At 35.8% G+C, this 27,751-nt stretch overlaps 1 long non-coding RNA gene across 1 annotated transcript in view; it reads right to left on the minus strand.

Moving 5' to 3' along the window:
* LOC134484356 (uncharacterized) overlaps nucleotides 1–26,102 on the minus strand; it is a 38,214-nt gene extending 12,112 nt beyond the window's left edge. The window contains exons 1-2 of the long non-coding RNA XR_010061772.1: nucleotides 25,840–26,102; nucleotides 18,661–18,776 (exon numbers count right to left, since the gene is read on the minus strand). This is a non-coding gene — a long non-coding RNA (uncharacterized LOC134484356). The remainder of the gene's footprint in view (nucleotides 1–18,660; nucleotides 18,777–25,839) is intronic.
* Nucleotides 26,103–27,751: the final 1,649 nt, after the last annotated feature.

Consider the following 27,751-nt stretch of genomic DNA (forward strand, 5'->3'; position numbering starts at 1 on the left):
GGACATTTCCTTCACAATTTCTTTTACCTCTTCTTAATTTGTTTAATTATCTATTAATTGCTACTCTGTATGATTTTGTATATATTGTTTCCTGGTTTTATGTTTCCTTAGAATTATCCAGTATGTGAATGGAAGTATGGGTCCCTGTGTCTGTACCTGATTCTTGTGCCTTTTATTGGCTCTTTGCTATCTGCTTGTTTTGTTCTACTCCAGTTCATTAACCTTTACCCTAATTTTGTCCCTTAGATGATTTTTTGTTATCTACTGAGAGTCAGAAGGAATGTAGATACAGGTGACAGGAGAGGTATAGAAGAAGGGGGAGAAATAGAGGTTAGAGGAACAGTAAAAAATATATTGCATAAAAAAGTCTATTTTAAAGAAAAGAATTTTAAAAACATACTTTATATGGCCTGTCTGCTCCCTTTTCTCAAAGTCCTAACTAGTTTCATATCAAAACTTTTAGTCACTTTCCAACTCACAGAAAGTGATTTGTTTACAGCCAATCTGGAACTGCAACTATATGAGTGAAGCTTCTGCACGCTTAAAGTAATGCAGTCTTTAAATGCTTTCAGAGACATCAATCCAGTGGGGTATAGTGGGTATTTCACATGATGGATGTTACACATTTTCAATGGGAAGATATACATTTTTGATACTTCAGTTTTCATGAAACTCTTCAAGTTCAAATTAAAAGTTGTATGGGATATAGGTATGTTCCTTTGAAATTTTCACAATTTACCAAATAAAACTAAAATACCATTAATAAATCAGAATATATTGTATCCTAAGCCCATATCAATATGGCAATTAAGAAATAGAAGTAGATGTGAATTATTGGATAAAAGCTGTTTCTGGAGAGGCTCTATTTTATTTCTGGCACAATTTCACTTCGTTGGTACATGGGTTAAATCAAACTTCTGTTAATGAAGGTCTTGCTGTAGAAGACCATTCTTTTACTAAGGGACTCTCAAAACCAGTTGTAAAGAGCGCTAGCATTTCAATAAATCATCTGAAGCAATTTTGGCAATGTCTTTATAACACTAAAATGACTGCACAGGAGTTAGTCTTCATCAATATCTCTGCTTCAAAGGGAATACTCCTCATTTCATTGTGTAATAAAATTTCAAATTCAGTTTCATGTAAATTAGATGATGATGGTGATGATGTCATTGTTGTTGTTGGTGGTGGTGGTGATGAAAATGATGAAGAAGAATTCAAAAAAAGAACTTTTGGGACAGAAAACAAAGCCCATACTATTTTCAGTGTTTTTCCTATCTTTAGTGTATATAAGATCGACAGTGAAAAATAATCTATAGTAAGTGCTATGTTGGGAAGGAAGAGGGTTAAGCTCATCAATAGCCGACAAACCAACAGAAGAGGAAGCACATTTTGTCATGAGAAATTTATAACTATTCTACAAAAAAATCATTATCATAACCATAGAAATGAATCAATTTAATTTTGTGAGGGAGCAAATTGACTTTCAGAGTTTAACCAATATACATAAAGTTATCATGGACAGAGTGCAATCCATAGCTGTCAGGACAAAAGCCCATGGATTTTAGATCTTGGTCTCCTAGGATTTTTAAAATGAATGACATAATGAAGGCAATGTGCAACCCTGAATGTCTTGCCATATAAGTCACAAAGACACCATACTACATGTTGTGTATCAGAATAGACCTTTTTTCTTCACATGTATTCAGAGTTTCAAAGATTAAAATGGTTGAGGTTAAGAAGAGGGCATTTTTCAGGTTGCATTGACCTCTCCAGTGTGCAGTTTGGTTTTGGTGGATCATTACAGTGTTTAATTTTATTTTATTTGAACAGGTGATAGAATTTATCTGTACAGATTAATGACCCTCAGTTTGATATTTCCATAATGCAGACACCATGCACTGAACTAATGTAACATTGACTTTCCTGCAACTTACCAAAAGTGAGGATATTTTAGGGGAAAAAAGTGACTTGCAGAGGTTACAACAAGTCTTAATAGATTTTCAGAATTTTTTATTTTGGAATTTTTACTTATTCTTCATACATATATACAATGTACCTTGATCACACCTATCCTAAACTTGGTTCTACTCTTTCCAGAACATTCTCATTCCAGTTTCATGTTCTTTATATTTTTTTCTTTTCTTTGTAATCCATTGCTTTACTGAGTACTGCCTGCTGGGATGTTGCCTAATCTTGTCTTAATCATGTGCCGGACTTGTGAATACTAGGGTAGATGCAGTGAGTCCATAGGTCCAATAACTGTGTCATGTCCAGAGGTCACGATTGCATCCTCCCAATCCTCACATTCTGTCTTCTCATTTTCTGCAATGTTTCCCCAGCCATCAGCTTTCTTCTTCTCACAGTCTTAGCACTTATACCAGTTACACATATCAGCAGTAATTGCTGCACAGTACACATACACATTTCTCTGACCACAGCTCATGAAAGCTGTAATCTATGGACAAAAACAATAAGAATTGGAAGACAGTTTGACAACATGGTCATTTAGCAAAACAGGAATAGTAGGATCCTCTCTACAACCATTTGAGACATGGGAAACTTTGACCATGTTTACAACATGAGATCTGACTTCCCTTCTATAGAAGAGGATTCAAAGTCAAACAAACTGTAGTTGTCTACTTTCATAAGATTAAGGCATTTGTCCTCACAGTTCTATTCTTTTCAATTGGGGCAATTATATCTAGCTTCATCAATATCCATTCCAATTATGTAATTTTTCTCTTTTTCTGGTTATATAAAGGTCTAGTGTCTATATATGTCATGTATCCAATTTTGTAACATGGATATTGTGAACAGTGAGAAGATAAACTCATTTAATAAAGGTATCATAGAAATATATAGGTAGATACTTTCAGGTACATATTCTTTCAGTGGTACTATTGAATCACAAGTGATTTCAGTTTTTAGTTTCTATATCGATTTCTATAGTAGCTATATTAAAATTTAGTCTGAGCATCTGTATTCTAGGGTACATTTTTCCAGCAACACAGTATAAACATTGTCATTTGTATTTATACTTAACCAATGATTTGTGGGTTTAGTATTTTTCCTGTACATTTTGATAATTTTTGTGCTATTATTTTAAGCATTTGTTCTAGTATGTAATATATTTTTGAAGAATAAGTTATTGGGTCTTATTCAATGGATATGATCCCTATGTCAGATAAAGAATTGGAAAACACCTTCTTTAATGATAAGGTAAATCACATGGTCATTGCACTGAATCTTCTGCTGAGTTTCAAGTGCTGTTCATGCATATATATATATATATATACATATATATATACATATATATATATATATATATATATATACATATATATATATATATATATATATATATATGTATATATATATAAACTAGAAATATCTATGGGAAGTTGAAGGAAAGGAAAACGTAAGACCAAAAATATGTTATATGTTATATATATATATATATATATATATATATATATATATATATATATATATATGGAATCTTCTGTTCCTGTATTTGTTCATGATAAAAAGGAATGTTATTAAATGGGAAATAACTTTTCTGTTCACTACTCTAGCTCAATCTTCAATTTTCAGTTATATTTCGTTTGCGTACTATCCTCGTTTGTGGTACATCTATGCCTGCCTTCTGAAGAAAATTGCAGTGCTAGACCCTTATTTATGACCTCTTGTGGTAAGGAAAGAGAAGCTAAACAGCTATCCTAATAGAAGTCCACAAATAGAGATTGGATTTAAACACAGTATTTATCTACAGTGAGACTATAATCTAGGAGATTACTGAAAAAGATGTAGCAAATTTAGTAATTATTTTTTTTAATTTCCATACCAAACGCTGCCCCTCCCTTGTCACTTCCTCACAGAGTCTCTGTCCCACTCCTCTTCTCTCCTAAGATGATGACACACCTAGTTATGGCCCCAACTCTGAAACATCAAATCTCTTCAGAATTAGGCACATCCTCTCCAACTGCAGTTAGACAACGGAACCCTGTCTGGGAACAGATTCCTCGGTCAGGCTACAACTTTCAGGACTTCCCCCACTCAAGTTTTTGCGGAAGCCACATGAAGATTGATCTACATGTCTGCCACATATGCACCAGGGGCCTAGCTACACCCTGTGCATCATCTTTGGTTAGGGCTCAGGCTCTAAGAGTACCCCGGGGTCTAAGTTAGTTGACACTGTTGTTCTTCCTGTGCAGTTTCTATTGCCTTTTGGGCCACCAAACTGTCCTCAAGCTCCATCCACTGTTTGGCTGTAGGTGTCTGTATGTGCCTGAGTCTGCTGCTGGGTGGGGTCTCTCAGTACAACATGCGCCTATCTGCGAGTGTAATAGAACAACATTAATAATGCCATGAATTGTTGCTTGACTATGGGATGGATCTCAATTTCACTGGCAAGTCACTCAGTCGCTGATTTTCTTTTAGACTTGACGAATTTTACGTTGAATGCTTTGTGGGTGTACTGGTGTCTTTAACCCTCCACTGGTGGTACTTCCTGGCTACAGGAGTTGACCTCTTCATGTTCCATATCACCAATGTAAGTCACAGCCTAGGAAACCCCCATTGATTCGTGGGTACCTACCCTATCCCAGGACTCTTTCTCACCCTGGATATTTCCCCTACGTCCTCATCACCATAAGTTCAAGATTTCCTTTCCTTCTCATGACTATCTGGCCATATCTCCTGTCCCTTCCCACACATAATCCATTCTCTTCTCTCTTCCTTCTCCCAACCAGTTCCTTCCCTCAATCTCCCTCCAAGACTATTTTATTCCCCATTCTAAGTGAGAGTCAAGTACCTGCATTTAAGCCTTTCTTCTTGTTTATCCTCTTTGGATCTATGAGGTTTGTGGAGGGTATCCTGAAGTTTATGGATAATATGAACTTATAATTGAGCAATTTCAAAAACCCTGCAGAAACATATTTTTATAGTAGTATATCAACATTGAAAATTATATTTCAGTATGAGTGAATGTCAAGAGGGGCAAAAATTAAGCAAAAAGCAACTTAAAATATAAATCAAATCACATTTTTTCCAGCTGATATTCTTATAATAATAATACTCTTCTACCATAAATAATTATTACCTCACAGGCGATTTTTTAAATGATACCACAATTGGAAGATAAGTGATGTTTTTAACAAATAATTATGCAGAGTATGACTAAGATCAAATAAGATAAATATATTATTTTGATATCACTTGCTGGCATTTTATCTCAAACATGATGTATATTGCATTAAAAATTAAGGTCTTATCCCAGCTCCAAAAAAAAGAAAAAAAATAAGGTATCAGTTTTCAATTTTAGTATTTATTTTAACCTAACCTATAAAGTGACACGTTGCCTTATGTCATGTTTGCAGACATTGAACTTCATCCTCCCTCCCTCAGTTCTTTTTCCACACCGCTTCTATGCCTCTCTCACTTATACTATACTGTCTGCATCATTCTTACTTCTACATTCATATCCCATATGCTCTATATATTCCAAACCACACTGTTTTAACCCTACTTTCTAATCTCATGTGACCCATTCCTGTTTAATAAACTCAAACAACCCACAGCTTCACCTAAATGCAATTATATTAAAATTAAATTGCACATCTAAGACCCTAATACCGAGTTGCTGAATGATCTAGTCACATAGCAAGCTCTCTGAAGGAACTGAAAATAACAAATATTTGCTTTAATTACAGGAATAAAGCAAAGGCCAGCTCACTGCACAATCACTTGATATCATGAAACAATTCTGCCAACACTAAAAAGGGAAATCTCATAAAGAGCCCTGTACCCGAGTCCACAGTTTCTTACCTTCTGTTTCATTGTGCACACTCTGGCCACAATTTCATTACAACCAGGTTGAAACCAAAGGTATTCTCTGCACCAAGGATCCATTTCTATTATATTGTCATATTCAGCCATGTTCAGTTAAATTTAAGCACTGATCACACCAAAGGCCGGGTTTATAAAGTATCAAACAGAAACTTGAGAAGAAATGCTACAAAAATACATTCATAACTAGTAAATAAACAAAAGGTCTTTTACTAGTTTAAACACTGCATCTATCCCTTTTCATTGTCTTGAATGTTTCTGGGTATATTCACAAGCCAAGAAAAATGTGTTTAAGTCAAGAAACAACTTGTAAGATATACTTTTCTCTGTCTATTATATAGAATATAAAGACTAAATTTAGATATCAATGCTTAATAGAAAGCAATCTTACCTGTTGTGTCCTTTCACCTGTTTCTCCAATGTTTCTTTTTTATAATTGAAAAAAATATAGTTAACCCTGTTATTTAATATTTTTCCCGGTCCACTTCAATTTCTACTTCAATTCTGAATGATAAGTCTAACTGGGATCTGATTACATATATTGGCCACATACGTATTTTTCTTAAAAATCCTGAGGCAATGTTTTATATGCCTGAAAGTATTCTTTTGCGAGAGCATTATTCTGGAAATTTAGTTCATCACTTTACATGGTTTTCTCTGAATGAATTTATTATTTGCTAATTTGTTTTAAATTTTTAGGAGTATTGTGTGTGTGTGTGTGTGCCTGTGTGTGTGTACATACACACATACATGTATATGTATGCTTGCTAATTCAACTTTAATATGAGCATAGAAATTGATTGAGTCATATTGATAATTTATGGAGATAGTGTATTTTAGTATATGCTGTACATAAACTTGAAAATACATTATGTATATTTCTTCAAATGCAATGTTTAAATGTGTATATTCGATCTAACCTACTAATTGCAGTTTTAGCATTTTCCAACATTAATTTTATCTTATTAGGTGTCTAGAAAGAAATACATGGAATCATGAATCATCTCTTAACTCCAACTGTAAGTAGACTCAGTGATATATCTTTTTTTTTGTTGTTTTTTTTTTATTTTTCGGAGCTGGGGACCGAACCCAGGGCCTTGAACTTCCTTGGCAAGCGCTCTACCACTGTGCTAAATCCCCAACCCCATGATATATCTTGCTTTTATACATGATTGCTCACATTTGGTTCATTAAGTATATGTTTAATTTGCTCTATGTATATTATAAGTTTGTGCCACATTGTTTATATGTATTCGTTGATAATTTAATTCTGTCAACAAAAATTAAAAATAAATGATTTATATACATTATTTTCAAAATCTAAGATCATTCAGTTTCTTCCATAATCAAATACCATAATGTATAAATATCAGAAACATTTCTTGTTTGTGGCTATTAACAAAAATTATTTGATGTACCATTACTACAAACATATTTGATATTATCCATTGAAGTTTTTTTCAAGGAGTTGTCTAACTTTTAATAAAGGGAAGTATAGTAAAATTGTTAGTATCTTTCATTCTCAAATGATATCAGTATTTTTTCAATCTATATTCCTTTAAATTGAAAAATAGATTTTTGTTTATATAACTCATAACAAAAAGAGACATGTTGGCTATAGACAGCAAAAGAGACCAAAGGAAGTTAATGCCAAACTCTAACATTTGTGCCAATAACAGAAGTGGGAAATGATATTTTACTGTATTATTAATTTAATGACAGAAAATGTCATTTTTATTTAATAATTTTCCTATTTTAGGTATTTACATTTCAAATGTTATCTCTTTTCCTCCCTCTCCCATAACCCCCACCAGATACATGGCATCGCTGAGGATGTTCCCATTCCCACCAATCCACTTCAACTTCAATGCCCCGGCATTACCCTACATTGGGAAACAAGTCTTCACAGGATTAAGGGCTTTTCCTTTCAACGATGTTAGACAGTGCAATCCTCTGCCACATATGTGGCTGCACTCATGGGTCCCTCAATCTTTACTCACTAGTGGGTGGTTTGATCCCTCAAATTTCTAGTGGGGTCTGGTTGGTTGATATTATTGTTCTTCCTGGGGTTTTGCAAACCCTTTCAGCTCTCTAACAACTCCATTGAACCCCCTTGTTCAGTCCAATGTTTAGCTACAATCATCCTCACCAGTGTCAGTAGGGTTCACTCAGAGTCTCTCAGGAGATATCCTTATCTGAGTCCTCTCAACAAGGGCATGTTTGCATCAGCAATAGTGACTGGTTTGTGTGACTGCATATGGGACAGATCCCAACAAGAGGCAGTCTCTGGTTGACCCTTTCTTCAGTCCCTGGTTAGCTCTTTATCCTTGTATTTCCTACCATGAATATTTTTCCCCTTCTAAGAAGGAATGTAACATCTGCATTTTGGTCTTCTTTCTGCTTGGGCTTCATATGACCTGAGAATTCTTCCTTCTGTATTCCACACTTTTGGGCTGATACACACTTCTAGTAAATGTTTACCATTTGCATTCTTTTGTGACTGGGTTACCTCACACAGAATGATAATTTCTACTTCCATCTTAAGAATTTTATACAAACTTTGTTTTTGATAACTTAGAAGAACACAGGTGTGTAAATGTACCACATTTCCTTTATCCATTACTATGTGTAGAGACATCTGGTTTCTTTTCAACTTCTGGCTATTATAAAAAAGAAAGGTGCTCTCAACCTGTAGCATCACGTGTCCTTCTTATATGTTGGAGATCTTTTGGGTATATATCCAAGAAGTGGGTTTGTGGTATCCTCAGGTAGTCCTATATCCAACTTTGTGTGAAAACTCCAGACTGATTTCCAGAGTGGTTGTACAAGCTTGCAATCTGACCAAACATGGTGGAGAGTTTGTCTTTCTCCACCTCCTTGCCAGCATCTGTTGTCATGTCATTTTTTTACTTTAGCCATTCTAACTGGAGTGCGTGTAACCTTAGAATTTTGTGATTTGCATTATCCTGATGGCTAAGGATGTTGATATTCCTCAGTAGAGAATTCTTTCTTTAGCTCTATACAGCATTTTTGAAAGGACTATTTGAGTCTTTGTATAGATTGATTTTAGCCCTCTATCAGATGGAAGATTGGTAAAGATCTTTTCGTAATTTGTTGATTGTACCTTTTTCCAAATGCCACATCCCTAGCCCTACAAGAGCTTTATGAAGTCCCATTTGTAGATTCTTGATCTTGGAGTAAAAGCCATTGGTGTTCTGTACAGGAAACTTCCCCACTTTTTCTTCTATTAGTTTAAGATTATATGTCATTTTTTGTGGAGATACTTGATCCACTTCGACTTCTGCTTTGTACAGGGTGATAAGAATTGATAGATTTCCATTCTTCTACATGGTAACCTCCAGTCGAATGAGAAACATTTGTTGAAAATGTTATCTTTCCATTGGATGGTTTTGGTTCATTGTCAAATATCAAGTGTCTATAGTCCATTGATCTACCTCACTGTCTCTGTACCGTTCAGATCATTTTTTATTAATATTAATATTAATATTTCAAATTGGTCTTTCTAACTCTGTGAAGAATTGAGTTGGAATTTTGATGGTGATTGCCTAGAATCTGTTGACTGCTTTTGGGAAGATGGCCATTTTTACAATATTAACCCTTCCCATGCATGAGCATGGGAAATTATTCCATCTTATGAGACCTTCGTCAATGTTTTTTTTTCTTCAGAGACTTGAAGTTCCTGTCATACAGAATTTCACTTGCTTGTTTAGAGTAAACCTGAGGTATTTTTTTCTTATTTGTGACTATTGGGAAGACTGTTATTTCCTTAAGTTCCCCTCAAACTGTTTATCCTTGAAGTAGAATGCTATAGATTTGTTTGAGTTAAGTTCACATCCAGCCACTTTGCTGAAGTTGTTTATCAGCTGAAGGAGTTTTCTGGTGGAAATTTTGGGGTCACTAAAATATACAATCACATCATCTAAAAATCGTGATATTTTAGCTTCTGGCTTTCTAAATTTTTCCGTTTTGCCCCGTGTTTTTTTCTATTTTCTGTGAATAAGACTTCCAGTACCATACTGAAGGAGTAAGTAGAGATTAGGGAACCTTTTCCAGTCCGTGATTTTTGTGGTATTGCTTCAAATTTCTCTCCAGTAAGTTTGATGCTGGCTACTTTTTTTTTAATACTTACTATGTTTTCGTATGGCCGTTGAATTCCTGATATTTTACAAGACTTATAACATGAAGAAATATTGATTTTTTTAAATTTTTATCAGCATCTAATAAGATGTTCATTTGCCACCCCCCGGAGGTTTGTTTACATAATTGATTCTTCTATATGCTGACCTCCAGTTGAACCATAATTTCGTGAAAATTCTGTCTTTTTTCCATTTCGTGGTTTTAGCACCTTTGTCAAAGACAAAGTGACTGTAGGTGTGTGCATTCATTTCTGGATCTTCAGGCTAGGATATCTGGTGAAATTTTCAACTACCATGGATGGAGAAACCAAGACATTCCATGGCAAAGTGAAATGTACACAATATCTTTCCACAAATCCAACCCTACAAATGATAGTAGATGGAAACTTCCAACCCAAGGAGGGAAACTACACCGTAGCAAAAAGTAGCGAAATAATCTTTCAACAAACCCAAAAGATGGTAGCCACACAATAGTAGTTCCCTTTCTAACAACAAAAATAATAGAAAGCAATAGTCCATTTCATTTAATATCTCTTAACATCAATGAACACAATTCCCCAAATAAAAAGACATAAACTAGGAGACTGAATACGTAAAGAGGACCCAAGATTTTGCTGCATACAGGAAATACACCTTAGTGACAAAGAAAGAGTATCTCAGGGTAAAAGCCTGGAGAAAAATTCTAAGCAAATGTTCCCAAGAAACAAGCTGGAGTAGCCTTTCTAATATCGAATAAAATTGACTTTCAACACAAAGTTATCAAAAATGATAAGGAAGGTAACCATACTTGTCAAAGAAAAATAATGCTAAGATGAACTTTCAATTCTGAACAACTATGTTTCAAATGCAAGGACACCTAAATTCATAAATGAAACATAACTATAGGTCAAAGCAAATATTGCACCACACACAATAAATTGTAGGAGACTTCAACTCCGCACTCTCATCAACGGACAATTTATGGAAACTGAAAGTAAACATATACGGTTAAATAACAGAATTTATTTTAATAACTTGAAAAATCCAAATGTATTTAACAGAGATTTAGGTAACATTTCTTCCTAAAACCAAAGAATATACCTTTTCCTCTTCACCTCATTGTAACTTCTCCAAATTTGACCATAACCTCATTCACATAACAGGCCTCAAAAAATACCAGAATATCGAAGTAATCCTATGCATCCTATCAGATCACCATTGACTAGGGTTGCTCTTCTATATTTTATTATTTTTGTATTTGTTTAAATTATCAATGATTTATTTGTGAGGTATTTTTGAAACATCACCTTTCTTAAAATTTGTCACTATGCAATAAACCTGGGGTAAACCTAGTGGTAGTCTTTCCATTTTTGCCTCTACAGCAGAAACAGTGAGTGCTCCATTCCAATCTTGGTTTATATAATACATTTTGAGTTAACTCTTTGTGCATACATTGCATTTAATGTTTTCCTCTTTGCATGAATATATATTTAATTATCTAACCTTACGAATTTGTAGTTTTATAATGAAATTTTTAATTTCATAATTTCTGGCTATAAATTTTGATCTCATTTTGTTTATATTTTTCTCCATTTTAAATGCATTTTCTTTGTGGATAATTTTCCCTCTTTATGTATTTTCGTGCCTTTATGGGATTTTATTTTTGTTTATCAATGGAAAAATGGAATTTATTCACAGCAGCATCCATATATGAAGGAGAATACAAGAGTTAATTAGCTATTTCTATAGGATGGATTACTTATTAAAAATAAGAATCGCTGGGGTTAGGGATTTAGCTCAATGGTAGAGTGCTTGCCTACCAAGCGCAAGGCCCTGGATTCGGTCCCCAGCTCCGAAAAAAAAAAAAGAAAAAAATCTCTGACACAAAGAACAGTGATGTATTGCAAACTACCCTTCCCCAATTATCCCAGCATTCAATAATGCCCGGTAGTGTGCTGTGCTCTGTGGCTGTGGGAAATAATTTATGGAAGAATAAAACCACATAACACAGAAAATTTAAAGAATCCCATTTCCCCCTACACACAGGTATATAATGGGATTATAGGGTTGTCAATTATTGAAGAGATAGTACAGAATTATGTTGCTGCAAGAAAGTGATGGCAAGGAAGGATTTCAAACCATAGTCAACTACATAATTGCGGACATTTGTTCCCAAAATTGTGGGTAGTTCCCCAGGACAATAATAGCTGGACTGAATCCACCTTTTATCTATACAAAATGGGGAAGCATGGCCCTAATGGGAATAATGACGACAAAAAAAAAATCACAAAAGCGTAAACTAATAGAAGCAAACCATTACCGCAAACTACCACAAACAATTTTATGTTCTAACCAGAAAAGGCATCAAAACTAAAGTCACATTTGTGCACCCTACGTGAAGACAAAAGTGAGTGGGGCATGATCTTTTTCCCTTTTTTGTTTTTCAAGTACTTTACAGAAACAGGAATCTCATATTGCTTTTGCCATGATTTATTAAAAGTTTTTAAGCCCTCATGTATTAAAGTACCATCTGAAAGTATTGATAGCTGCTGCCTAGGTTTTTTTCAAGTTCACAAACTTCTTGGAATAATGTTCCAAAATGTAACTAGGCCCAACCCTGAGCTGTAGAACTATGACAAGACAATAATAACAGATATTTTCAAGGCGCAAGCACTATAGTACTATACAATTGAGTACAGTAATCCAAATTAATTCAAATAGCTCAAGAGAGAAAGAAGATACATCTAAAAAAGGGTTAGAATAGTGGTGAAGAATCAACTCCTTCCTCGTGTATGCCAGAATTCATGGTTCTGCAGTAAGTCCTACGAGGCAGTATCCAAGTAGCAATGAGAGGAAACAACTCAGGACAAGACAGGGAGATAAACTAGCATGGTGGGAAATGTTAGTGAAAAACTTAGATATGAAAATGTCTTGTAAAATTAAAAAGGGATTTTTTCTTTATTTTCTCATTCCAATCAAAACAGACATCCCTGAATGATTCTCCTCTAAGGCTTCCATAAAAGAGGTAAAACAAAAGCCAACATAAACATTAAACGATTGAAAATGAAACAAAAGAAAAAAAAAAACTTGTGTATGTTTCAGAGCAGGATCACAGGAAAATGAGCTGAATCTGGTCAAGATGAAACCTAGAGTGGCAAGCAGGAACTAGAATTAAGAGCTGCAAGAAATAGGGAGGGGAGCAGTGACAGGAACATGGCCACGCCTGAGAGATAAGGCTGGGCCCTTTACAGGGGCACAGAATGAGGTAAGAAAATATTTCAAATAAAGCAGCATCTTTCCTTTCTGCTCACCTCAAGTATCCCATCCTCGAAAAACCCCCATTTAGGGAATAATACAGAAGAGTTGTGGTATGTATGTAACTCACTTCCCATTTCCTTTTAACCCTGTCTCCGAAGTCAGGAAATATGAGCATTTTTTATTTCCAAGAAGAAAAATACTTCCCCAGGTATAAGGATGTCCTGAGGACCATGTGACAAACTGAAATATGTGAGGGCAGAGAAGGTGGAGACGTCTCATTCCACAGAGCAGAAATGTGACTGCCCAAGTTAAAGGGATGAGGCAACCATATCAGGTAAACCAGGTCTCATAACATTAACCTTATTTATATTATTATTAACTATTCTTAGTTCAAATCCCTTTTCAGCTCAATCCTCATTTTGTATGAAGCTGATTTATCCTTCAATGTGTCTGTACCATCTTCTCTTCCTAGGATTGGCTTTCATCATGGGGATAATAGATGATTGTGGCAGGATAGGTGTTGGTTTTATCCCTATATATCACTTCCTTTACGTACTATATGTGTAGTAACATTTAATGACTTTCATTTGGAGGTATAAATGATTGAGCTAATATATATGCTTTAAACCTCTATTGACAGTATTTAGAAAATATCAGGTATCCATTCTCTGTAAATAATTGCTTCTCTCATATGATAAGGAAACAATAAATTTTATTCTAGTCAAAATAATCTCTATAATTTTAATATCTAATGATACAGAAGAACATTAAGATAATGTGGAATATTTAATCAGCTGAACTGCATATCATTTATTTAAGAATAATGAGAATCATTGATATGTTTCTAAACATAATATAAGAACAAAAACCAAAGCATTAAATAAATAGTGGCAGAAGATCAGGGTCAATTTGTTAAATGTAGCTTACCTTCAGATCCACTGTTTTCTTTTATTTAGTAAAAATTTAATTTAAATACTCTTCTTCAGTATTTTTCATCCTGTCATTGACTCTATTTTCAAAGCTCTATCCGATAACTATCACGATTGTTAAATTTAAAACCAAGAATTTGCGTGTGTCAATCACTTTCTGCATTTTCTTATTTGCGGTTTATTCTGTTCCCAATGTCCATGTTCGGTAGAAGTCATGAAGAATTTCTGGCTCTTTTAATGAAAATTTTCTGAAAGCATATACTATTCATAGTTGTAAAATGCTGTGCATGTGTTTAATACTACTGGATATTATAGTTAAAATCATCTGGATTCAGAATTTCTGCATAACACACTAAAATACTAAATATGAAAACTAGAGGGGTTGGTGATTTAGCTCAGTAGTACAGCGCTTGCTTAGGAAGCGCAAGGCCCTGGGTTCGATCCCCAGCTCCAAAAAAAAAAAAAAAAAAAAAAAAAAAAAAAAAAAAAAAAAAAAAACTAGAAGAGCTAGAATTTATTACATATTTTTTTTCTCTTCTAGGGTCTGTAAATTTACAAAAACTGAGCAAATGACTTCTTTCGGTGAAATTCACATTCATGAGCTATTAAATACTAATCAAACAGCCGTGTCAACCCCCATAAACTTGGATTAAATTCTAATTGCAATCTAAAATGTTTGTAGTAAGTAAATGGGCAAATAATTTGCTGAATATACTAAATAAACATGTAGTATAATCATAGGTTTGCTCTTTATTAAATAAGAACTCCCAGATATAACTTAATAAATACAGATATTGAATTAAGTTTTTTCTTATATAACAGCTAATAATGCTCTGAGTAATGGCTTAAATCACAAAACCATGTACAGTAAGTAGAAATGTCTAGTGAGTTACAGGTTCTTTCAAGCATCTTGAAGTAAATCGATCTAAAATAAATTCCTATAAAATTCTCCTAAACCCACTTATCATGAAATATTTCAAATCAGAGTAAATAATCCCAACACCTTTTCATTGCTCAGAAAAAAGACATTAGCTTTATTTGATTCTTGCCCTCCCCGCACTCATTCTTCTACCAAAAACATCAATTTCCAACATAGCTCTCTGATATGACTCTTTTTCATTATCACTGACACTACTTCCAGTTAAACTTCAAAAACAGCCTTCAAATCATGCTCGGTATCATTTCATAATACATAAGTAACCAGAGTCCCTTCCTATATACATACTGAGTTAAACAAACTTATTTAAAACTATTCAATTATTTCTAAGATATTTTCCATAAATAAAAATTTATATCTCTTATATTGTTTCTGTAAGCCCATATGCTTTATTTGCCTAAGCTTCAGATTTATTTCGTCCTCTCTTCCATCACTTAATCTATACAACCTTCTTTCACATTTACTTTTTGTATATGTCAAGCTCTTTTCCTTTATTGACCTTATACTTATTGTAATATTGCCCAAAATATAGTTCAATTATTTTTCATCTTATTTAACTTAACTGTCACTTTCTTAGGACAGTCTCAATGAACTTATTTCTAAAATAGATTCTTGAATTATGTGCATACAATCACCTGCAACACACTGATTTATGCATTCGCTTCTTTCTTTTTTCTTATATCTTTATGCAATTTTTATAAAAGAAAGCTCATAATACTTTTTATTCATTCATAATCTATACCACTATTATGGATCCCGGTACATTAATGGAGACTTATTATTTATTACATGATTCAGAAAGTTGTAAAAATAAACTTTATGCTTTTCTTCGTTTTAATGAATATGCATTCCATGCGTTGGTTAAACCATCATGAAGTATTTAAGTGAGTTGATAAATATATTAAAATTCAATTACCTAGATGACATTGTCTAAACATTTTATTTTTCAACGATAGTCTATTTCATATTCAACAGCAATGCTTTGTTGACTGAGCAATTATCTCAGTTAGGAATACATTTGACATGTAAGAATATGATACTTATTTTAATTCATAGCGCCCATGTAAAAATGTCAGGCGCCACTCATGTGTTGTCCAGTCTCTGAAGATACAAAGGGATGATCATTCCTAGGGGCTCACTGGTCACAGAGTCAAATTTCATTTGTGAGCTGTTCCAGTGAAAGATTAAAAATCAAGAGGACCCAAAACTATGTTTCCATAGCTGAACCTGTACCTCACCTCTCTGTGCCCAGACACCACCAGGAAATGGCTGGATTTCCAGGAGTACTGACATACTCAAGATCACATTAGAGACTACCACTTCTCAGAGTCCTCAGAACCCAGGAAGAGAGGGGCAGTCTGCTACAGGATACTTTTGATTTCTATCTATTCCTTGTAGCTGAACCTGTTCCATAGCTTTGGTACACAAGATGCTTCAGGAAAGAACTAGTCTCCATGGAGTGCTGACACACAGGCTTACAGGAGGATCAATCCATTGTCAGAGACAGTAAAACCAGCTAACCCCAGAGATAACGAGATGGCAAGAGGGAAGTATAATAGCCTAAGCAACATAAACCAAGGCTACATGACATAATCAGAACTCAGTTCTCACACCAACGCAAGGCTAGGATACCCTCAACAGAACAGAAAAGAAAAAGAAATGTTTGTACTTCAAATCACTTAACATGATGATGTTAAAGGATTTTAAGAAAGACATAAATAACTCCATCAAAGAAATACAGGACAACAGATGTAAAGAGATAGAAGCCCTTGTAGAGGAAACACAAAACTCCCTTAAAGAATTACAGGAGACCATAATCAAACAGGTGGAGGAATTGAACAACCCATCAGGAAAAAAATATTTAAACAGCAACAACAACAACAACAAAAACAGACAAAAAGAGTCACTCTGGATATGGAAAACCTGGGAAAGAAATTAGGATTCAAGAATGCAAGCATCAAACAACAGAACATAAAACATGAAAAGATTATCAGAGACAGAAGGTACCATAGAAAACATTGACACTACTGTCAAAAAATGCAAAACACAAAAACTCCTAACCCAAAACATCCCAGAAATCTCAGGCAAAATGAGTCGATAAAACCTAAGGATTATAGGTATAGAAGAGAATGAAGACTCCCACTTTGAAGGGCCAGTAAATATCTTCAACAAAATTATACTACAAATGTTCCCTATCCTAAAGAAAGAGATAATATATGAGAAGTAAATAGTACTCCAAAAAATTAGACCAGAAAAGAATTTTCTCCCATCATATAATAGTCAAAGTATAAAGTCCACAAATCAAAGAAAAAATATTAAAAGCAGTAAGGCAAAAAGGTCAACTAACATAAAAAGGCAAACCTATCAGAATTCCACCAGACTTCATAAAAGACACAGATCCTGGGCATATATCACACAGATTCTAAAAGAACAAAAATGTCAACCCATGCTACTATAAAAACTCTTAACAACATAGATGGAGATATCAAGATATGCCACACAATAGCAAATTTAGAAAATATATTTCCACAAATCCAGTCCTTCAAAAGATAATATATCTAATGTTCCAGAACAAGGAGGGAAACTACACCCCCACACAAAGCAAGAAAATAATCTACTTTGAAAAAACACAAAAGAGTTAAAGAAGATAGCCACAGAAACATAATTTGATATCTAACAAAAAAATTAACCGGAAAAAGCAAATATTGGTCCCAAATAAAACAAAACACCAAAGGACTCAATTCTACATAAAGAGTGTGTGTGTGTGTGTGTGTGTGTGTGTGTGTGTGTGTGTGTGTACGCATATATATATATATATATATCCCAGCATTTTGCTGCTTAAACAACACAATCCAATGACAAAGACAAATATATGTTCAGAATGAAAGGTGGGAAAAAATTTTCCAGCCAATGTTCCCAAGAAAGAACCTGGCGTAACCACTCTAATATCAAATGAAAGAGACTTTCAAGGAAAAGTTATGAAAAATGGTAATGAAGGACATTTCATACACATCAAATGAAAAATATACCAAGAAAAAATCAATACTGAATAATTATGCTACAAAATGAAGGGCATACTCATTCATCAATTAAACTTTACTAAGCTCAAAGCATACATAATTCCATATACAATACCACACTGTCATAAATGCACAGATCATGGAAAGAGAAACTAAGCAAGGACACAGAGAAACAAACAAGGTATGAACCAAATATTTTTAACAAATACCAATACTACCTTTCATCCTAAAACAAATAATGCACCTCCTTGCCATGGGCCAGCCCTAAGATTGATCTTTCTCCTGTTCGTTCTTCTTGAAGAAGCTGAGGATGAAGGGTGTTAGCTGAGGGTAAGACTTTGTCTTACGAGATATGTGATAAGATTTTGTCTAACAAGATATTTTGGGTTGCTGTATAATAATAAGTTTACTTATCTAAGTTTAAGTTACTAAGTTTCTGTACCTGATTTACTTATCTATGTCCAAGTCACTATGCTGTGCTAGTGTAACTGGTCTGCCTTCTGAGACCAGAAACTGCAGTCTCTGGCACTTACCACCTCATTCTGAAACAGCAGGAGATAAAGTAGAAGATTACTTGCTGGAGCCTTTTCCATTTTGTCCTTATGCTTTTTGCTTGACAGGCTAGGGAGAAGCTTGGAGCCATCAACATCTATTAAACCATGAGAAGTGCATAGCAATTACAGAATTAAAAACTTTTACATAGACAAATATGAATAAACATATAATTTCACACCTGGATTCAATTAATGTGCATTGATACATTTCCACTGAAATTCAGCTGGGCCCAAATTTCATGCAATCTCACAATTACATTATTTTTTTCTTTTTTATTAACTTGAGTATTTCTTATATACATTTCGAGTGTTATTCCCTTTCCCGGTTTCCGGGCAAACAACCACCTCCCCCCTCCTCTTCCTTATGGGTGTTCCACTCCCAACCCTCCCCTCATTGCCACCCTCCTCCCCACAGTCTAGTTCACTGGGGGTTCAGTCTTAGCAGGACCCAGGGCTTCCCCTTCCACTAGTGCTCTTACTAGGATATTCATTGCTACTTATGAGGTCAGAGTCCAGGGTAAGTCCATGTATAGTCTTTAGTTAGTGGCTTAGTCCCTGGAAGCTCTGGTTGCTTGGCATTGTTGTACATATGGGGTCTTGAGCCCCTTCAAGCTCTTCCTGATTCTCTGATTCCTTCAACGGGGGTTCTATTCTCAGTTCAGTGGTATACTGCTGGCATTCGCCTTTGTATTTGCTGTATTCTGGCTGTGTCTCTCAGGAGCGATCTACATCCTGCTCCTGTCAGTCTGCACTTCTTTGCTTCATCCATCTTGTCTAATTGGGTGGCTGTACATGAATGGGCCACATGTGGGGCAGGTACTGACTGGGTGTTCCTTCAGTCTCTTTTTTAATCATTGCCTCTCCCTTCCCTCCAAATGGTATTCTTTTTCCTCATTTAAAGAAGGAGTGAAGCATTCACATTTTGATCATCAGTCTTGAGCTTCGTTTGTTCTAGGGATCTAGGATAATTCAAGCATTTGGGCTAATAGCCACTTATCAATGAGTGCATACCATGTATGTCTTTCTGTGATTGGGCAGGTATATTTTCCAGTTCCAACCATTTGCCTACGAATTTCATAAACTCATTGTTTTTGATAGCTGAGTAATATTCCATTGTGTAGATGTACCACATTTTCTGTATCCATTCCTCTGTTGAAGGGCATCTGGGTTCTTTCCATTTTCTGGCTATTATAAATAAGGCTGTGATGAACATAGTGGAGCACGTGTCTCTTTTATATGTTGAGGCATCTTTTGGGTATATGCCCAAGAGAGGTATAGCTGGATCCTCAGGCAGTTCAATGTCCAATTTTCTGAGGAACCTCCAGACTGATTTCCAGAATGGTTTTACCAGTCTGCAATCCCACCAACAATGGAGGAGTGTTCCTCTTTCTCCACATCCTCGCCAGCATCTGCTGTCACCTGAGTTTTTGATCTTAGCCATTCTCACTGGAGTGAGGTGAAATCTCAGGGTTGTTTTGATTTGCATTTCCCTTATGACTAAAGATGTTGAACATTTCTTTAGGTGTTTCTCAGCCATTTGGCATTCCTCAGCTCTGAATTCTTTGTTTAGCTCTGAACCCCTTTTTTTAATAGGGTTATTTGTTTCCCTGAAGTCTAACTTCTTGAGTTCTTTGTATATTTTGTATATAAGACCTCTATCTGTTGTAGGATTGGTAAAGATCTTTTCCCAATCTGTTGGTTGCCGTTTTGTCCTAACCAAAGTGTCCTTTGCCTTACAGAAGATTTGCAGTTTTAGGAGATCCCATTTGCCGATTCTTGATCTTAGAGCGTAAGCCATTGGTGTTTTCTTCAGGAAATTTTTTCCAGTGCCCATGTGTTCAAGATGCTTCCCTAGTTTTTCTTCTATTAGTTTGAGTGTGTCTGGTTTGATGTGGAGGTCATTGATCCACTTGGACTTAAGCATGGATCCATCTGCATTCTTCTACATGTTGACCTCAGGTTGAACCAGCACCATTTGCTGAAAATGCTATCATTTTTCCATTGGATGGTTTTGGCTCCTTTGTCAAAAATCAAGTGACCATAGGTGTGTGGATTCATTTCTGGGTCCTCAATTCTATTCCATTGGTCTGGCAGTCTGTATCTGTACCAATACCATGCAGTTTTTATCACTATTGCTGTGTAATACTGCTTGAGTTCAGGGATAGTGATTCCCACTGAAGTCCTTTTATTGTTGAGGATAGTTTTAGCAATCCTGGGTTTTTTGTTTTTCCAGATGAGTTTGCAAATTGTTCTGTCTAACTCTTTGAAGAATTGGATTGGTATTTTGATGGGGATTGCATTGAATCTGTAGGGCGCATTTGGTAAAATGGCCATTTTTACTATATTAATCCTGCCAATCCAAGAGCATGGGAGATCTTTCCATTTTCTGAGGTCTTCTTCAATTTCTTTCCTCAGTGTCTTGAAGTTCTTATTGTACAGATCTTTTACTTGCTTTGTTAAAGTCACACCGAGGTACTTTATATTATTTAGGTCTATTATGAAGGCTGTCGTTTCCCTAATATCTTTCTCGGCTTGTTTCTCTTTTGTATAGAGGAAGGCAACTGATTTATTTGAGTTAATTTTATACCCAGCCACTTTGCTGAAGTTGTTTATCAGATTTAGTAGTTCTCTGGTGGAACTTATGGTATCACTTAAATATACTATCATATCATCTGCAAATAGTGATATTTTGACCTCTTCTTTTCCGATCCGTATTCCCTTGATCTCCTTTTGTTGTCTGATTGCTCTGGCTAGAACTTCAAAAACTATATTGAATAAGTAGGGAGAGAGTGGGCAGCCTTGTCTAGTCCCGGATTTTAGTGGGATTGCTTCAAGTTTCTCTCCATTTACTTTAATGTTAGCAACTGGTTTGCTGTATATGGCTTTTACTATGTTTAGGTATGGGCCTTGAATTCCTATTCTTTCCAGGACTTTTATCATGAAGGGGTGATGAATTTTGTCAAATGCTTTCTCAGCATCTAATGAAATGATCATGTGGTTTTGTTCTTTAAGTTTGCTTATATAGTTGATGGCATTGATGGTTTTCCGTATATTAACCCATCCCTGCATGCCTGGGATGAAGTCTACTTGATCATGGTGGATGATTGTTTTGATGTGCTCTTGAATTCGGTTTGCCAGAATTTTATTGAGTATTTTAGCGTCGATATTCATAAGGGAAATTGGTCTGAAGTTCTCTTTCTTTGTTGTGTCTTTGTGTGCTTTAGGTATAAGAGTAATTGTGGCTTTGTAGAAGGTATTCGGTAGTGATACATCTGTTTCAATTTTGGGGAATAGTTTGATAATATTGGTATGAGGTCTTCTATGAAGGTTTGATAAAATTCTGCACTAAACCCGTCTGGACCTGGGCTCTTTTTGGTTGGGAGACCTTTAATGACTGCTTCTATTTCCTTAGGAGTTATTGGGTTGTTTAACTGGTTTATCTGTTCCTGCTTTAACTTCGGTTCCTGTTATCTTTCTAGGAAATTGTCCATTTCCTGATGATTTTCAAGTTTTGTTGAATATAGGTTTTTATAGTAAGATCTGATGATTTTTTTTTAATTTCCTCTGAATTTGTAGTTATGTCTCCCCTTTCATCTCTGATTTTGTTAATTTGGACGCACTCTCTGTGTCCTCTCTTTAGTATGGCTAAGGGTTTATCTATCTTGTTGATTTAATCAAAGAACCAAGTTTTGGTACTGTTGATTCTTTCTATGGTCCTTTTGTTTCTACTTGTTTCTACTTCAGATTTCAGCTCTGAGTTTGATTACTTCCTGCCTTCTACTCCTCCTGGGTGTATTTGCATCTTTTTGTTCTAGGGCTTTTAGGTGTGCTGTCAAGCTGCTGACATATGCTCTTTCCTGTTTCTATCTGCAGGCACTCAGCGCTATGAGTTTTCCTCTTAGCACAGCTTTCATTGTGTCCCATAAGTTTGGGTATGTTGTACCTTCATTTTCATTAAATTCTAAAAAGCTTTTAATTTCTCTCTTTATTTCTTCCTTGACCAGGTTATCATTGAGTAGAGCATTGTTCAATTTCCATGTTAATGTGGGCATTCTTCCCTTATTGTTATTGAAGACCAGTTTTAGGCCGTGGTGGTCCGATAGCACGCATGGGACTATTTCTATCCTTCTGTACCTGTTGAGGCCCGTTTTTTGACCAATTATATGGTCAACTTTGGAGAAAGTACCATGAGGAGCTGAGAAGAAGGTATATCCTTTTGCTTTAGGATAGAATATTCTATAAATATCCGTTAAGTCCATTTGACTCATGACTTCTCTTAGTCTGTCGACATCACTGTTTAATTTCTGTTTCCATGATCTGTCCATTGATGAGAGTGGGGTGTTGAAATCTCCCACTATTATTGTGTGAGGTGCAATGTGTGTTTTGAGCTTTAGTAAGGTTTCTTTTACGTATGTAGGTGCCCTTATATTTGGGGCAAAGATATTTAGGATTGAGAGTTCATCTTGGTGGATATTCCCGTTGATGAATATGATGTCCTTCCTTATCTTTTTTCATGACTTTTAGTTGAAAATTGATTTCATCTGATATTAGAATGGCTACTCCAGCTTGCTTCTTCTGACCATTTTCTTGGAAAGTTGTTTTCCAGCCTTTCACTCTGAGGTAGTGTCTGTCTTTGTCTCTGAGGTGTGTTTCCTGTAGGCAGCAGAATGCAGGGTCCTCGTTGCGTATCCAGTTTGTTAATCTATTTCTTTTTATTGGGGAGTTGAGGCCATTGATGTTGAGAGATATTAAGGAATAGTGATTATTGCTTCTCGTTATATTCATTTTTGGATGTGAGGTTATGTTTGTGTGCTTTCATTCTCTTTGTTTTGTTGCCAAGGCGATTAGTTTCTTGCTTCTTCTAGGGTATAGCTTGCCCCCTTATGTTGGGCTTTACCATTTAATATCCTTTGTACTGCTGGATTTGTAGAAAGATATTGTGTAAATTTGGTTTGGTCATGGAATATCTTGGTTTCTCCATCTATGATAATTGAGAGTTTTGCTGGATACAGTAACATGGGCTGGCATTTGTGTTCTCTTAGGGTCTGTATAACATCAGTCCAGGATCTTCTGGCCTTCATAGTTTCTGTCGAGAAGTCTGGTGTGATTCTGATAGGTCTCCCTTTATATGTTACTTGACCTTTTTCCCTTACTGCTTTTAATATTCTTTCTTTATTTTGTGCGTTTGGTGTTTTGACAATTATGTGACGGGAGGTGTTTCTTTTCTGGTCCAATCTATTTGGAGTTCTGTAGGCTTCTTGTATGTCTATGCGTATCTCTTTTTTTAGGTTAGGGAAGTTTTCTTCTATGATTTTTTGAAGATATTTACTGGTCCTTTGAGCTGGGAGTCTTCACTCTCTTCTATACCTATTATCCTTAGGTTTGGTCTTCTCATTGAGTCCTGTATTTCCTGTATGTTTTGGACCAGTAGCTTTTTCTGCTTTACATTATCTTTGACAGTTGAGTCAATGATTTCTATGGAATCTTCTGCTCCTGAGATTCTCTCTTCCATCTCTTGTATTCTTTTGGTGAAGCTTGTATCTACAGCTCCTTGTCTCTTCTTTTTGTTTTCTATATCCAGGGTTTTTTCCATGTGTTCTTTCTTGATTGCTTCTATTTCCATTTTTAATTCCTTCAACTGTTTGATTGTGCTTTCCTGGAACTCTTTCAGGGATTTTTGTATCCTCTCTATGGGCATCTACTTGTTTATTTATGTTTTCCTGGAATTCTTTCAGGGATTTTTGTGATTCCTTTCTGTAGGCTTCTATTTGTTTATTAATGTTTTCCTGTGTTTCTCTAAGGGAGTTCTTTACGTCTTTCTTGAAGTCCTCCAGCATCATGATCAAATATGATTTTGAAACTACATCTTGCTTTTCTGGTGTGTTTGGATTTTCCATGTTTTTTTTTGGTGGGAGAATTGGACTCCGATCATGCCATGTAGTCTTTGTTTCTGTTGCTTGGGTTCTTGCGCTTGCCTCTCGGCATCAGATTATCTCTAGTGTTACTTTGTTCTGCTATTTCTGACAGTGGCTAGACTGTCCTATAACCCTGTGTGTCAGCAGTGCTGTAGACCTGTTTTCCTCTCTTTCAGTCAGTTATGGTGACAGAGTGTTCTGCTTTTGGGCATTTAGTTTTTCCTCTGTACATTTCTACAGCTGTTCATGTGGGCCTGTGTCTTGAGTTCACCAGGCAGGTCACTTGCAGCAGAAAAGTTTGTCTTACCTGTGGTCCTGAGGCTCAAGTTCACTCACAGGGTGCTGCCCACGGGCTCTCTGTGACGGCAGCAACCAGGAAGATCTACGCCACCCTTTCCGGGATCTTCAGTGCATCAGGGTTCCAGATGGCCTTTTGTTTTTACCTCTTGCTTCCGAGATGTATGTGCAGAGAGCAGTCTATTCTGCTTTCCCAGGCTTGTCTGCCTATCTGAACGTTTAGCTCTCCCTCCCACAGGTTTTGGGTGCAGAGAACTGTTTATCCAGTCTGTTTCCTTCAGGTTCTGGCGGTGTCTCAGGCAGGGGTCCTGCCACTCCTGGGCCCTCCCTCACGGGAGCCCAGAGGCCTTATACAATTTTCTCTTGGGCCAGGGATGTGGGCAGGGGTGGGCAGTGTTGGTGGTCTCTTCAGCTCTGCAGCCTCAGGAGTGCCCACCTGACCAGGCGGTTGGGTCTCTCTCTCACGGGTTCTGCTAGCAGAGTCACAATTATATTCTTACACAAACACACACACACACACACACACACACACACACACTCACACACACACATGCATACATTCTCATAATTGCATACTTACACAGACATCAATACTTACATATGCATATGGTGCAAAAGACCAAGGACCAGTACAGAAAGATGAACTCCAATCTTTATTACAGAGAGAAAGAAATCGCTTCTACCCTTTTAATGCTAAGTGATTTAAACCCAAGTTTGTAAAAGAAAAGGCCTGTTCCTTTTAACAAGACTAATTTTGCATTGCTATTAAGAAATGTCCTTTTCTGTCCCAAGATAAGGAGAAACCTGCCTGCACCTTCTATTCTTTCCAGCTTCTTCTTTTGTCCTCTTTTCACCTGCATTCTCTAGATTGCTCTCTTATGTTACATAAGTTATTCCTCTCTACATTACTTCTCAGCCCAGATCTTTTTGTCTTAGTTCTACTTACCTTTGTTTTCCTTATCTCAAACTGGTCTTTTCAGGTCATCCCCTCTCCTGCTCTGTCCATCTGTCTCTGTCCTTCCAGTTCAGACCCTCTGTCTCAGTCCTTCTGTGTGTCTTCTCTTTGTCCTCAGCACCTAAAAATTTTTCAGAATACATGATCAGGTGTTAAATTGTTCACCACAAGTACATATGAAAGATCAAAGCATAAATAGAAATACAAGTTTACAACCGAGAATGTTTACATGGATATCCATCAGGAGTAATTATCTGGCTAAACATTCATCACCAGTGTCAGCTCTACAGGTTCACTGAATGTCTAAAACCATAGTTGTTAGTGAAGTTATTTACAAATAAACACATTCAATATCTTATCCCCTGTCCTTGCACCTGTAACAAATAGTTTATGACACTTGATAACTGTTTTTGCAACTTCTTGAATTGTGTTCTAAGTAGGAGAAAGTCTGTTTACTGTCTTAGAATAATTACCTGGTGACACCTGGGAGACTGGAGTTGTCACTGGAATTCTGACTATCAGAAAGAGACTTGTAGGAGTTCCACTATATAAGAGCTTAATAACCATTCATATAATTTTAGGAATTATTGTAGGATCATTATTAAGACTAAAGAATTCATCTATTTGTATGAATAGCATCACTACGGGACAGTGCAACTTCATAGGCCTGCAGAGATCTGCTCCAAAGGGGTGTGCTCTTACTCAATGATTGCTATATATGTCTAATAATAATAACACGAATAGCATTTCAATAGCAGGAAACTTTCCAAAAATGAATCTCTTACAACCTTGCTTAATAAGGGCAAACCAGTTGTGGATTATAAAATAATCCAAGGCTGTCCATCTGAGGATGATCACCTGTTAGTTATGAGCTTGTCCTGATATGGCTCCTGACACTTTCTTCTCAGTCCTACATGGTACCTTCTACAAAACTGATAATATGATCCATCACAAAATAGGCCTCAAAAGATGCAAGAAGATTGAAGAAATAAAGAAAAAAAATTAAAGACTTTCTAGAATTTAATGAAAATGAATGCATAAATTGGGAACACAAAAAAGCAATGCTAAGAGGAAAACTCATAGCTCTGAGAGCCTCCACAAAGAAACAGGAGCTATGATACACTCGCAGTTTGTCCGAACACCTGAAATCTCAGAACCAATAAAAATCCAAATACACCAAGAGTACTAGACAGCAGGAAATAATCAAACTCCATACTGAAATCAACCAAGTAGAAACAAAAGGTATTATGTAGAGAATCAACAAAACCAGGAGCTGGTTCTTTGAAAAATCCAGAAGATAGGTAAATCCTTTGTATTCAAAATAAAAATAACAAAATCAGAAGTGAAATAGAGATATAACCATAGAAAATGAGGAAGCTCAAAAAATTATCAGATCCTACTATAAAAGCATATACTTAACAAAACAGGAAAGCAAGGATCAAATGGATAATTTTCTAGACAGATACAAGATACCAAAGTATCTTGAATCACGATCAGATAAACCATCTAAATACTCCCTTTACTTGTAAAGTAGTAGAAGCAGTCATTAAATGTCTCCTAACCAAGAGATCCCAGGATGAGGAAGGTTTAGTACAGAATTCTCTCAGACCTTCATAGAACACCTAATACCAATATTCTCCTAACTATTCAACAAACTAGAAATAGAAGGAACACTACAGTCTTATTACTTTTCTGACACCAGAGTTATGTAGATTTTGAGAAAGAATTATAAGAGCTGATGCTGAGTTCAACCACATAAGAACAACAATGTCAATGAACCAGTATGTTCTGGATCTAAAACAATAATCAAAGACTATTCGTGGACAAACCTATGGTTCCAAATGCTTATGTTGCAGAGGATGGCCTTTTTGGGCACTATTGGAATGAGAAGCCCTTAGTCCTC

The sequence above is a fragment of the Rattus norvegicus genome, chromosome Y, assembly GCF_036323735.1.
Source record: "Rattus norvegicus strain BN/NHsdMcwi chromosome Y, GRCr8, whole genome shotgun sequence".
In the NCBI taxonomy this organism is placed as follows: Eukaryota; Metazoa; Chordata; class Mammalia; order Rodentia; family Muridae; genus Rattus; species Rattus norvegicus.